The sequence below is a fragment of the Opisthocomus hoazin genome, chromosome 7 (assembly GCF_030867145.1).
Source record: "Opisthocomus hoazin isolate bOpiHoa1 chromosome 7, bOpiHoa1.hap1, whole genome shotgun sequence".
NCBI lineage: Eukaryota > Metazoa > Chordata > Aves > Opisthocomiformes > Opisthocomidae > Opisthocomus > Opisthocomus hoazin.
In genome coordinates, this window is record NC_134420.1 from 70,520,833 (window position 1) to 70,534,941 (window position 14,109).

Consider the following 14,109-nt stretch of genomic DNA (forward strand, 5'->3'; position numbering starts at 1 on the left):
CAGCGCAGTGCGGTTTGTGAGCTGGCCAACGATGTCTTTGCCTAACGACACGCCTGGAAAAGAGGTACGGCTGGGGCAAACGGCAACGCCTTGGCGATAACGGGTGCACTTTGACTGGAACTGCAGGAGAAACCCAGCCTGGAGAGGTGCTCCGGAGGGAAAAGGCGAGAGCTCCTCAGGGCGCTGCTGCCGGCAGGCACTCCTGCGAGTCCCACCACCACCCAGCTCTGCCGAGCAAGGGATGCCCTCACCCACGGGCTGAGAAATCTCGCCCCAGTCCCAGCTCACCTACACCGTGGAGCGCAATCCTATTCCGCCCTTTCCCAAACTTAAATCCCCCCCAAACACCTCACAGCTCTCCATCACCCCACGTGCAAAGGGGCCGGGCTGCCAGCAAAACACTGCACCTCCAAGTCCCTCCTCGCCATCACCTTGCCAAGCCACCGACATCCCAGCACAACTGGATTTCACAGCCGGTTTTTCATCCCGCGCTCTCCCCGCCAGCTGCCTCCATAGGAAGCTCTTTGGGAGTACTCTGTACTCATCTGCAGTGCTGCGTCCAGTGCTGGGCTCCCCAGTTCAAGAAAGATGAGGAGCTACTGGAGAGAGCCCAACAGAGGGCTGCGAGGATGATGAGGGGACTGGAGCATCTCTCCTACGAGGAAAGGCTGAGGGAGCTGGGCTTGTTCAGCCTGGAGAAGAGAACGCTGAGAGGGGACCTTAGAAATGCTCATAAATATCTGAAGGGTGGGGGTCAGGAGAATGGGGCCAGACTCTTTCCAGTGGTGCCCAGCGACAGGACAAGGGGCAACGGGCACAAACTGAAGCACAGGGAGCTCCAGCTGAAGATGAGGAAGAACTTCTTCCCTCTGAGGGTGATGGAGCCCTGGCCCAGGCTGCCCAGGGAGGCTGTGGAGTCTCCTTCTCTGGAGATTTTCAAGCCCCAGCTGGACGCGGTGCTGTGCAGCCTGTTGTAGGTGACCCTGCTTCGGCAGGGGGTTGGACTGGGTGACCCACAGAGGTCCCTTCCAACCCCTAACATTCTGGGATTCTGTGGGGCAGCCACAGTAGCAGATCTGCTCAGAGCGACAGGGCAGAAGCCTGAAGGACCTGAAGCTTTCAAACTCCTTCCTAACAGAGCTCGAGACCAATCCATCTAGCACCAGCCCCATACAGTCATTTGTGCGGCGGGATGGCACGGCACAAAAGCGTTGCTGGCTCAGTAAGGGAGGAGCTGGACCGCTGCCTGGCCGGCCGGCTGCAATTGTTCCTCCACTTCGTAATTAAGGGCTACATTTTACCCTCCTTCCAATGCCAAACCCCAAAAGACTCGTTGCAACAGAAGCATTTTAAATACTAAATGGGAAGCTGCTGCTGAACCAACCGTAATCGTTCGGATCCCCCAGGCTCCAACACTGCTGAACGGAAAAGCTACCGAGAAACAAAACCTTCAACGTCGTTGCAGAGGGATTTGTGCTCAGCCACCCCGAGCGCAGCTAGAAAACCAAAGCTTAAGCAGGTTTTTACCCTAGTATTGCAAAAATGACAACCCCAGTCATTCTGCCAACCAGATTTTCCCATTATTTCTGTTCAGCGTGCTGTTTGACACAACCATACAAAGAGATGGGACCGCTGACAACGAGCGAGTGCTTCGTTAACCTCTCGGTGACTCAACGATCCCATTGTTACACAGCAACAGGCAAAAGGAGAAGCCGGCAGCAGACGGATGCTCTCATCTTTTTGAATTCCTAGAGGAAAATGAGATTGGAAACAGGCTGCAAGTTAGAGTTGTTAACTCACAGAGGGAAATCAAAACCTTTAAATCACTGTGAATCGTATCAGATCTAGATGCTTTCATGTGGCTTCTTTTAACTACCTGAAGTTTTAAGATATTATTTACCCTGCACCTTATGTCTAAGCAGCTAAGTGATTTCAGTTTTCTCTAAAGGGAAAGAGTGGGATTGCTGAATCAAAATCACTGTAAGTGTGGCACAGACTGCGCTAAATGAGAGCATCAGAAAGCACCATTTGAAACACGACTGATGTGCCCCATTATCAGGCTAAATCTTAATAATTCTTCAGCTGGAAAGGGAGATTAAATCAACAAGCAAGATTTTTCTCCCTCCTCACCACACAGCATAGTGAAAAAAGTGGAAAAAAGTATCCATCATTTAAACAATCAAAAGTTCACCAAGTGGTAATAAGTTTTCAAACATGCCAAGAGTTTAAAACACAGGAGTATGCAGTTAGTTCTCCACCCCGAGATTTTAAAAGGGCATCTTCAGTTCACACAGAATCACACAGAATGCTCGGGGTTGGAAGGGACCTCTGTGGGTCACCCAGCCCAACCCCCTGCCAAGGCAGGGTCACCCAGAGCAGGCTGCACAGGACCTTGTTCAGATGGGCCTTGAATATCTCCAGAGAAGGAGAATCCACAGCCTCCCTGGGCAGCCTGGGCCAGGGCTCCGTCACCCTCAGAGTGAAAGTTCAGGCTAGACAACAGGAGGAATGCAGACTCACCATATAGCAGTCAGAGTTCCTCTAAGTTGACAGAGGCATCATAAATAGAATTCTCACCAACACGCACAGCACAACTACCAAACTAGGACTCTGAAAGCAGGAGTACCACGAGCCTACCCAGGCTGGAACCATCTCCTCTTCGGCCTGCACAGCTGGCTGAGCGCTGCCTCAGCACGCTATTTTCGCTTTTAATACCACACACCCCCAGTTCAGAAAGACACAAACGCGTCGGTAAATCCGAACAGCCAGGCTTGAGCAGGCACTGCTCGCTCCCCTTCCTCCTCCCCGCGCACGTACAGCTACGCCGCTCCGAACTACGCCCACGCCAACAGGGGCCGTACCCAGCAGCTCGGCTTCCTCCAGCTCCCACCTTGCAGGGTGGGGATCAAGCCAGAGGACAATGCTGGCGTAGGAACAAATGGGTAGTAACGGCCCACAAATGCCTTTTTGACTGCAAGTTGGAAAAAAATGCTCTCAAACACCGAGGCGCTCGATGCGGTAACGCCACATCCGCAGCCTCCGGCTAGAGCGTGGGGGCTGCGTTTTGCTTCACCCGGCCGTGGGGCAGCAGCAGACTCCTGCCCCCCACTCCTGCCCCCCACTCCTGCCACGGAGGTGAAGCAGAGCCCTAGGACTGCAGGGAGCACGTTTGCACCGATGGTAGTAGCGACCAACGCGTTTTAATCCACAGCCACATCAGGAACCACACCTGCACAGGAGGGCTGGATTTTCTTACAGCTGTGCATTCAGTTTCAAAAACCAAGTTCACCAAGTTTCTGCCCACATCGACCGAGGTCTCAGAGGAACTGAGGGAGGGGGGGAGCACGCGTGCACAGAGGTGATGGCACAGAGGGAAGAGAAGAAACCTCAAAATAAGTGAAAGAATGTGGAAATTTTCCTATAGCAATGTACCACCGAAGTTTCCCTGCAAGAATATATTAAATTCACGGTAAGAGTATTAACCTTGTTCGTACTATAATTTCTTTCCCCTACAAAAATAAATCAGGCAAAGATATTCTTAGTCTGAACACAATAAAAGTAACTTTATCCAGACTTATTTTTAAATGTGTATTTAATGTGGATTTTATTACAACTGTGCATTCAGTTTCAAAAGCATTCACCAGATTGAAGCACTCTTCATGCTGCCTTTCTAAAACCCTTCAAGCACAGGGAATGTGCAGAGGTACACTCAGGACTGAATTCGGCCCACAGCAGCTTACGATGATGATGCTGGGCTTCCCACGACACCGAGATTTTGACTTTCTGCTCCAGCACAAATCTGCACCAGCCGAAGGCCGAACCGACTCCCATCGCCAAGCCCTCCACAGCAGATAAGAGTTGGTCAGACTGCTCCACAGCAAAGCTGTCCTTCAACACTTATCCTAAAGTATGTTATCATACAGGCATAAAGATAGCACTTCTGCACCCAAGCCAGATCCCTTATGCTGTAGAACAGGGTGCTGTTGATACTCACAGAAATAAAGTTTCAAAATGCTTAAGCAACAGAAGAGGCTTTAGAAGCAATCCCTACAGCACTGGCACCGTACAAGTTACCCCAGCATACTTCAAAGAATAAATTGCATCACGAGCTGGAACTTTTAACTCAATTTAAAAGCACAACATGAATTTTAAGAAATTGCTGCAATTGTTTCCCTGCTAAGGCAGGTGAAGCATCAAGGTCCCTCTCCACTCTCCTCCAAGACACTGCACGTAGCCCATTTACTGAGGGCAGCACCAAGAGCTCACCTCATCGTCCGTCCCAAACACCTCCCGCACTACGAAGGGTGGGTGTCAGGAGGATGGGGCCAGACTCTTTCCAGTGGTGCCCAGCGACAGGACAAGGGGCAACGGCCACAAACTGAAGCAGAGGAAGTTCCAGCTGAACATGAGGAAGAACTTCTTCCCTCTGAGGGTCACAGAGCCCTGGCCCAGGCTGCCCAGGGAGGCTGTGGAGTCTCCTTCTCTGGAGATATTCCAGACCCACCTGGACAAGGTCCTCTGCAGCCTGCTCTGGGTGACCCTGCTTCGGCAGGAGGGTTGGACTGGGTGACCCACAGAGGTCCCTTCCAACCCCGAACATTCTGTGATTCGGTGACAGGGACCTCACCGGCTGTAGCTCCATATCAGAGACACCACCCTTTCAGCTTCCACACTGAGAATGCGTGCTCCTAAACCACACGTTCCTCTCCATAAGGTTTCTTTTCCCCTTAACCTCTCTGGGCTTCGCTTAACAGCCTGCTGAAGGTACTCACACATAAAGACAAGACACACACACAGTGTTGTCTCAGTCCTTCTTCAGCAGGCAGCTTAAGAAGGTCACACGCACTCAGGAACCAGAGCAGTGTTTCGGCAGACTCCAAGGCACTATTTGCATCTTGTCTTGAAACACTTAGAGCAGGAACCTAAGCTCCCCTCCAGCACCAATGAAAAGGCTCCAGCTCCTCCACAGAGTTGCTTTAACATCCTTGAATTACACCCAGGCCAAGCTGTGAAGGAGCTTTCTTTTACCACCTTCCCTGCATGGCTGTTGACTGCCCAGGTGAGCGATGCTGAGGCTTGCTGCTGTTTCTCTCTGCAGCAGGAGCCCAGCAGACCCTGCAACACTTCTTACCCACACTGGTCCCAGTCCCACAACCCAGTTCACAGCATAACCCCACATACAGTGCGATGGGATGGGGCCAGACTCTTTCCAGTGGTGCCCAGCGACAAGACAAGGGGCAATGGGCACAAACTCAATCAGAGGAAGCTCCAGCTGAAGATGAGGAAGACCTTCTTCCCTCTGAGGGGGATGGAGCCCTGGAACAGGCTGCCCAGGGAGGCTGTGGAGTCTCCTTCTCTGGAGATATTCCAGACCCGCCTGGACGCGGTCCTGTGCAGCCTGCTCTGGGTGACCCTGCTTCAGCAGGATGGTTGGACTGGGTGACCACAGAGGTCCCTTCCAACCCCCACCATGCTGTGATTCTGTGAAGTCGGGAGTTGGATGACAACACACAAGAACCCCCCAAATGATGTGTGCAAAGCGCATCTCTAAGGGTTTCCTGGTCTTCTCTGCTTACAACCACAAGGACCAAGCTTGGAAGAGTTTCCTGAAGTGACTTCAAATACACACTGAACTCAAAAATCTGAACACAGTGGAAGTCAATAACCCAACATCCCAGAGTTGTCCCCCAAAAACAGCCTCCTAACACATGCACGTACACCCCCCCAACAGTCAGCTTTACTGCTCAGCGCAGTACCGATCTGAGCTCGGGGACAGGCCAGGTTGTTAAAAATGCTGAACAACAGAAACACAGAGTAACTGAGGTCATTTCTCTTGTGCTTCTCTGGGTTCTCGCTCTCCTTGCTCTGCTGTCCCACAATCTGCTCCTCCTTTGGCACGCGAGGACAGAACACTTCACTGCAACCACACGGATCTAAACTTACTTGCCTCCAACTCTGGTTACACCTCAAACTATTGCTCCAGTAGCCTGTAATGGGGAATGAGAATTAAGAAATCTACTTAGAAATAGGTACGCTGGACCTGAAACCCGAAAATCCTTCTTTTGGCACACAAACAGCATGGAAAACAGAAACTGGGACACGGAGGGTGGGGGGCTGCAAAGGCAGGCTTGCAATGGAAACATCTGACCGAGAATTTTCACAAGCTTTTAAAACTTCTGAAGCCTAACCCTTTCACTAGCGCTTTTCCCATGCCTCCTCAGACAGCAGACCACGTTACGCAAGCGGTAATCATGCCTCAGCAACCCTCCCTGCCACCCACGGCGCTCCGCACCTCGCCGAACCCACGCGTGGAAGGGCAGAGGCGGGGACGCAGCGCACCCGTTCCTCCCACAACCGGCCCGGCGGACGGCCACCTCTGCAGGTAAGCCAAGCTTTGTTGTACATCTTGAACAAGGCCCTAACCCACTAAAAGCTACTTTTTAAAAAAAAAAAAAATACCCTGTTCTTACACACACACACTAAGCTGTAAAGAGGTTTACTAAATTTAGCACGCAACCCAATCCCAGTGGTAGGGCAGCACAGGCTGTAGATATGGAAGTGACCTCACGCAAAGGTAACGAGGGAGGATTGCTGGTACTCCCCGTTGAGCAGCCATGGGAAAGCCCAGGGAACTGAGTAAAATCCTAACACGTCCTCCATAAATCCTCCCTGCAGCTCGGTGGTTTCCAAGCTTCTGAGATGCTACCTCTGCCTCTCTTCTGGAGAATGTTGCTCATTGTCCATGCTAGGACAGGCTTGGTGCGGACACCTTCTCCGCAAACATTAGGGCAAACAGCTCCTCCTTGGACAGAGCACGAACCTGGAGAAGAAAAGCTTTGATGGACCTCCACCACCACTGCTGTAAATACAAAACAAGGCAGCGTAAAGAGAAAAAGCAGCACAGTCCTTTATCAGGCCATCACAGCTAAAGCCACACACGCTGCCCAGCGGTGTTTACACAAGCAGAGGTCAGTAGGTGTGACACGGGATACAGCCTTCACCCATAAGCTCCATCTTCTGCCAGCTTCCCAGCACCACACCCCATGGAGAACGGCAGCCGCCGCCTGGCCCGAGAGCAGGAGGTGCCGAGTCTGACCCGAGGACAGCGAGTTAAGGGAGGCAGACAAGTTCCCGACGAGCCCCAGGGGAAAAGGCCGCTCCCGGCACAGCACCGCTAAACTCAGATCACGTCCCAGACCTGAAAATGCCCTGGCAAAGACCCCTTGGGTGTGATCTGCTGTACCCATGGGGCTGCTCTCGGCTGTACCTGGAGCTGAAACGGAGAAGGGAAGAGGAGACGCCACAACTGGTCTCCAGTCCCTGCTTCTAGGTCCATGCACAGCATCCAGAACAAGGCAGTGCCTACACACAAGCCAAGCTGGGATGTCCCCAAACAACACAAGCCACGACTGAGCAGGGAAAGCAGTGCGAATCATCATGGCAGCCCTTTGGACCCACGGCCAGGTCACAAACAGGACCAAGGGGACGCCGTCAGCAGCTGGTCTGCTGGTGACCTCTTGGCATCCTCACCCGCAGGTGCTTGGCCTCGGCCTTCCCCTCTGTTAAATGGGAGCGCAGGCGTCAACGCCATGCGAGAGCCCGGCAGCGGCGTGGGGCAGAGGGCAGGGAGAGCTCCACGCGTGCCGAATGCCAGCCATCGGCTTCGAGCACTCCTGCCACCCACCACTCCCTACCAGAGGCTCGGGAACCGTTCACTTCGCCAATAAATTTGGGCTTTTATCCTTGCACTCACCCAGTAGGGACTTTTCCACTTAAAACCCCACAGCAAATAAGCTGAGGAAAACAGCAGTCGTAGCCCAGTGGTCAGATTAAAGCAGTAATAATAAAATTATCATCTGACTGACATTATAGGCTCTCTGCAGGGTGGGTGTCAGGAGGATGGGGCCAAGCTCTTTTCAGTGGTGCCCAGTGACAGGACAAGGGGCAATGGGCACAAACTGAGGCACAGGAAGTTCCGTCTGAACATGAGGAAGAACTTCTTCCCTCTGAGGGTGACGGAGCCCTGGCCCAGGCTGCCCAGGGAGGCTGTGGAGTCTCCTTCTCTGGAGATATTCCAGCCCCGCCTGGACGCGGTGCTGTGCAGCCTGCTCTGGGTGACCCTGCTTGGGCAGGGGGTTGGACTAGATGACCCACAGAGGTCCCTTCCAACCCCTACTATTCTGTGATTCTGTGATTCTCAGTCAGTCACGATCCAGTCCAATCCTGGTGCGCTCCCCGAAGAGCCGCACCTTGCGCAACAGCTTAGTCATCACCTTCCTTGACAGCTACGCACTCGCACCGACGAGCCCGCTCACATTTTCCCATGAAGATTTTCCCCCTCCGCCCTGCTACGAGCGGGACGGGAGCAGGGTGCTGCCGAGCCGAGGAGCGGGCGGCTTGCCCCCGCGCAGGGGTGGAGGTAGCGCTTTCATCTCCCGCGCTCCACAGCTTCCTTCCTGCACGGTCGCAAGCAGACAAAAAACACCTTTTCACAGCACAGACAGGGACGAGATGTACTAAAATTTGTCACATCGCTGAAATAAGACACCCTGCTTACCATTTTCAGTCCATACAGGAGAGCGTAAAGGAAAATTCAGCCAACGTTTCTTCTGCGAGAAACCCTTGCGGGGAGGGGGATTTGGAAGCAAAAGAATAAAGGAGCTCCAAAATAACTCCAGTTCAGTTTACACTGCTCTGGCAGGTGACAGCTAAACGGACGACGGCAACACTGGGCCGAGGCATTTCTCCTCCGCAGGATGAGAGCCGGATTGTTTTTGGAAGCACCATGAATCACGGGCATAAATATACCAGGCGTTCAAAGCCCTCGACACCCACATTACTCTGAACTCAAGCTTTGTTTTCCCCGGGTCATTCAACACGTGCTCAATGAGCTGGATGGCAGACAGGCAGGCTGAGAAGGTTGGCTACTCCACTAACACCTGCAATCCAAAAACAAGAACTTGGGTTTTGCTGGACAACATCAGCCCACCTCTGCTGAGATGGAAAAAGCCCTCCCTGATGCTCAATTAGTCACTCAGCTACGACTCGAAGGAAACCAGGAGGTTTGCTCTATTTCCTCCGCTTTCCAGCAGAAAAAGGGCTTAAAGCTGTTTCCTGCAGCAGGGGAGCGGTTAGCGACGTCCCGGCTGCTCTCGAGGGGAGCAGCGATTTGCAGATCCAGCCAGGGCAGCAGGATCAGCCAGGATCTCTCTAGAGATATTCCAGGCCCACCTGGACAAGGTCCTCTGCAGCCTGCTCTGGGTGACCCTGCTTCGGCAGGGGGTTGGACTGGGTGACCCGCAGAGGTCCCTTCCAGCCCCCACCATTCTGTGATTCTGTGAAGGAGGGTGCCCAACAGGAAAGAGCAAAAACCTGCGAGCAGCGCTGCTTTCCGTACTCTACCACCACGGAAAACCCTGCACACCCGACAGTGACCGCAGCAGGGAGCCGTTAATGCTAGCGGAGGACACGGCTATTTACAACAGGGATTATTAGTGCAAGAAAATGAGTGGTTTGCCCACATTGCTAATTTGCAGGTGCTTTCTCTTGAGTTCTAAAGCAGCCTCAGCGATCTACCAGCAAAGGTGAGGTTTCATTTGAAAAAGAAAAAAATGCTATTCTTCTTAACAAGTCTTCTTGGGAAGAAAAGAGGAAGGAACATCATCTACTTCTCATCAGTAACCGGAATTTAGAGCTGTGAATGTTGATAACCAGGGTAGCCACACAGGGCTAACAAAAACAAAAGAACACTGCAGAAAACAAGGAGAGCAGCATAAAAGTAACTATTTTACACCTGGTTAACCCTCAAACCCTACAGTTCCTGTCCCTCTCCTCTCCCTCCCATCCCCCCCGCCCACTACACAGCAAAATGCAAGGCTTCCAGCTCCTCAACAAATACTTTGCATCATATAGTTGCAAGAAGAGGAGACAATATTCTTTATTTATGTTATAAAGTCAGAGCAGGAGCTTTCCAGAGTTCCCACACGCATACGTGCAACAGAAACCATTTCTCTTTTTCCCTGTTTTCCACCATATCTAAGAGATTTAAAAACAAAAATCACCTTCAGTTTAATGGGAAGCATTAAAAAAGGATCACCAGATTTGCATCCTTTAGCACCTCAGATTACTACAGTTTCCACAGCCGTGACTTCGCCTTCCAGCTCCCCACCAAGCTTCAATTAAAGGATGCTCGCATCCGAGTGGATTGTGGCATTTCTGGTACCAAGACGCAGGAGCATCCAGGCCGACGAGCTGGCAAGGCAGCAGAATTTCTGCACCCCCAGGAGATCTCCGTTTCGTTTTGCTGCACGGACAGACGCTGCACCGAGCCTGAACTCTGCCCAGTACCTATATTTAGGGACTGAGCTGACCTGACAGTGCCCCCATAAGCTCATTTATTAAGATTCGCTTATTCATTCTGATATAATCTAATCAGACCCCAGCGCTCCCGCACACAGGCACGGCAGCGACCAAGAGAGGACGAGCCCGAACGCCAGGAACCCGGCCCTGACACTACTTTAGTTCTCACGTGGGGGGAAATAAAGCCCCGAGGAGGAACGGCAGGAACTGCAGATGCCTGCGTACTGTCTCCCTGCTCGGAGCAGCACCTGGATCCCCTCTGCTTCCTCCTCCCCGCGTCAGCTAAAGACCAGTTCCTCAACTGGAAGAAGCAGCAGAGCCCAGCTCGCCGTACGCTGCGTTATCGACGCGAGGGCTGCTGCTCCCCCTCCGAACTCACTGGAAGTAACAGCCAGCATTAAGCACCACGGGGGCAAATAAAGGAGGAATCCTAGTCCCTCGGGCAGCGCCCACGCCAGCAGGCACAGATGTGTTCCCTAGAAACCCAGGCATCAGCCTGGAAAAAGCGCCAACAAGCCCACATTGTAAAAAAAAATTACTTTAAAGGCTCCATTCCGGCAAGAAATAGGAAGTTCTCGAAGCTCAGAAATACACCCACCATCCCCCCCCCCCCGCAACCAGCTGTAGCTCAGGCATGCGAACAGGAAGGAGCTTTTACATTTCTAAAAACATAAATAAATACTCTTTTTTTTTAAAAAAGGTATCGTGTGTTTTATTCGCTTGGACATCTTGTATAACGCTGAGAGGAGAAACAGATTCCTTAGAGTCATGAGCTGGTAATTCTCCAATCTATCATCTCCCTAGTTTATGCACAGTCATTAACAAGAAGTGATTTGTCTGGGGCAGATTTAGCCCAGCAACTCCCTGTCTCGTTAGCCTAAAACAATCACCCGAGGAATGTCAAAAAGCTCGAGAGCTTAGCACAGCGAGTAGGCCCCCTCAAAAATATTCCTTTTTTTCATAATAGTCCAATCCTGCTGCGTTGCCAACACAGAGCAGGAAGCTTAAGAGCTGAACACGGATGCACAAAAATTCCCTTTTATTAAAAAAGTTTCAATGGGTAAAGGCAAAAGGTTTTCACTGACAAGGAAATCCTGAGAATATCGATAAGGGAGTAACAAGAGGAAACTTAAAGACTTTGAGTTAACCTATCAAAACAAGTGGTCAAGAAGGGATCTGATTGCTCCCTCTAATTACATCAGGGAGGGAAAACAACCATTTAAACCAAATGGCAACGCTAGAACAAAACCAAATTATATGAAGGGGCCGTAAACACTGTGAGGATGGAAATTCAGCAATTGCTCCAAGACTCAGAGGGGGTTCTCCCACGGAGATGGGGTGAAGAATAAACCGATCAAGTTTCACCTTAAAAGTAGTTACGTTCTGAAAGGCACGGCAGACAGGTGCTATTAATCGGGAAACTCAACTCGATCGGGGGCTCTCCTCCGCTCCCGGGGTCTCCCTTCCTGCCACGGCTTTCGGAGCAGACGGTGGGAACGAAGAATTACCCTCCTGCCTTCTGCTCCTTCCCCACCCTGCCAGGGCAGCACGGGGGGCATTCACGCTATTTCCTCAGGCGTGTAACTGGGGTATGATCAGGGAACTAAACTTGGGAGCTGAAGCTCTCGAGAAGTCAGTGTCGAGAGGTGGGAGTCTTGGCAGCAGCGGGGCGAGGGATTAGGAGCAACCCAGTTCGATGCTTAAAATAAAACACACGTCCTCTCCCCCCATGTCCTTACGCTTAAGGGTCTTGGCTAAAAACGTCTTTAATCTATACCACCACCTCCGGAATTCACGGGGAATTTCAGTTTCTGAAGGGTTTTGTTAACCCTGGGCTTCCAGTACAGATGGTCAAGCAATGATTAGACACTTCTGAGCCACAACCATCCGACCCGCAACAGTAAGAGCGGATGACGCAAAGGAAAGCTGCGACCCGGCTAACCGAGTAACACCACTGCTTAACACCAGCTTGAGCAAGTCTTCCCCTTCTCTTCCAGGGGTTCCAAAAACAAAGTAGTTAGCAGGCTAACTTCTCTGTCCTAGGGGTTTTACGACAGTGGGGGATAAAGGATCACATTAAAAACTAATGGTGTTCTTCATATCCTACTGCTGCTACTCCAGAGAGCAAAAAGCATCTTCTTGAGACTGGCTAGGTAAGGGGGAGGTGGAAAAAAAAACCCACCACTAACAAAAGAAGGTATTTGGTAATAACTCTAACAGAGAATTAGTGTTTCTATCCAAACCCCAACCTTCCCCTGCTGCAGTTACACACAAAAGTTATTTTAATCACAGTACGCAGAAAGCAGCATCAGCATATGAGGCAAGAGAAAAAATATGTGGTAAAGCGAGTTGCATAGCCTGTTCGCGGGCAGAAATTACAGCGCAGTTATAGGGAAGAGGTCCACGAGGCAGCGAAACGCTTCCAGCCCAAACCGAACAGGAGGACGCTCGCAACCCACCGAGAACAGGCAAGAGAAATACGTGAAAGAAGGTGGAACGTGGGAGCTGAATCCCCTTTTCACTTTCGCAGCAATCAATTCAGACTTCCCAGCGAGGGATTTCTGCCTTGTCATGCAGAAAGATGTTAAACAGAACTTGTCAGTTATGTCTACTAAATACCGTACGTGTCTTGTTGGACAGAGGCGGCAATGGAAACACTTAAAAAGAGAATTTTAAATAGAAAAGGACTACAGCAGAGTATCAGCTCAGCGCCTCTCCACAGAATCACAGAATGTTCGGGGTTGGCAGGGACCTCTGCGGGTCACCCAGTCCAACCTCCCTGCCGAAGCAGGGTCACCCAGAGCAGGCTTCCACTTCCACAAAGCAAGAGATGATCTTCTCCAAGTTTTTCTAATAGCGATCTTAAAACACGCAGCAGAGCCTTTGGGGGGGAAAAAAGGGTATAAAGCGACAAGCCTAGAGCAGACAGGTGTACCTGCAGGCAGCAAGCAGCGCTCGGCATCGCCCATGCAGCAAAGACGCTACCTCCTTCCTCATAGCCACCGACTTAATTAAAACGCTTCATCAATTGAAATTAGCTGAGTACAAGGGGTGTAGCTTTGCCACCTTTTCCTTCCCCCTGGACAGCCTGCGCGCCGGAGGAAGGCTTCCAGCAGGGAGTAAGCTGCGAGCAGAGGAGGAGGAGGAGGAGAAGCGGAGGGTGCACGAACAGCTCCAGGGCTGCACACCCCGTACCCGCGCTGCACCGCGGGACGATTTTAAATCAGACACCCCGATGGACACAGCCCAGGAACGCGGAGGGGGGGGGATAAAAAGCCGTTTCACACGGGAGGGGAACACCCGGCGCAATGGCTGACCCGAGCCGGCCCAGCCACCCGGGCGCTGCAGCCTCCGCCTCAGGCCCGGCGCCACCCCCCCCCCGCCCCGCCGAGGCCCCCGGGCGGGAGCGGCTTCTGCCCCCGGAGCGGGGCCCGCGGCGGAACCCCCGCCCTGGGCTTCCCCCCCCCAAGCCCGGGAAGGACGGCGGGGGCCGCAGCCCCGGAGCCCGCCCCGCCGCCCACCTGCCGCCGCGGCCCGGCCACGCCGAGGCCTAGGCCCGGTCCCCCCCCGGCCAGGCCCCGGCTGCGGCTGCCGGGCCCGGCCCTGCCCCTCCGCGCCGGGCGGGACTCACCGTGAGGCCGGGCCGCGCCGGGCCGGGCGGTGCGGAGCGGGGCCGGAACGGTGCGGGGAGCCGGCGGCTGCGCGGCGCTGGGCAGGAAGGGAGGGCGGGAGGAGGAGGCGGCACCGCAC

The 14,109-nt window shown here is 52.8% G+C and overlaps 1 protein-coding gene across 12 annotated transcripts in view; it reads right to left on the reverse strand.

Moving 5' to 3' along the window:
• The window catches only part of KTN1 (kinectin 1), a 93,705-nt gene extending 79,596 nt beyond the window's left edge, over positions 1–14,109 (reverse strand). For 6 of the 12 annotated variants that reach the window (XM_075427059.1, XM_075427061.1, XM_075427055.1 and 3 more), the window contains exon 1: positions 13,991–14,109. The gene's annotated coding sequence lies outside the window, so the exon portion shown is untranslated. The remainder of the gene's footprint in view (positions 1–13,990) is intronic. The other 6 variants (XM_075427063.1, XM_075427062.1, XM_075427060.1 and 3 more) reach the window with 2 other exon arrangements.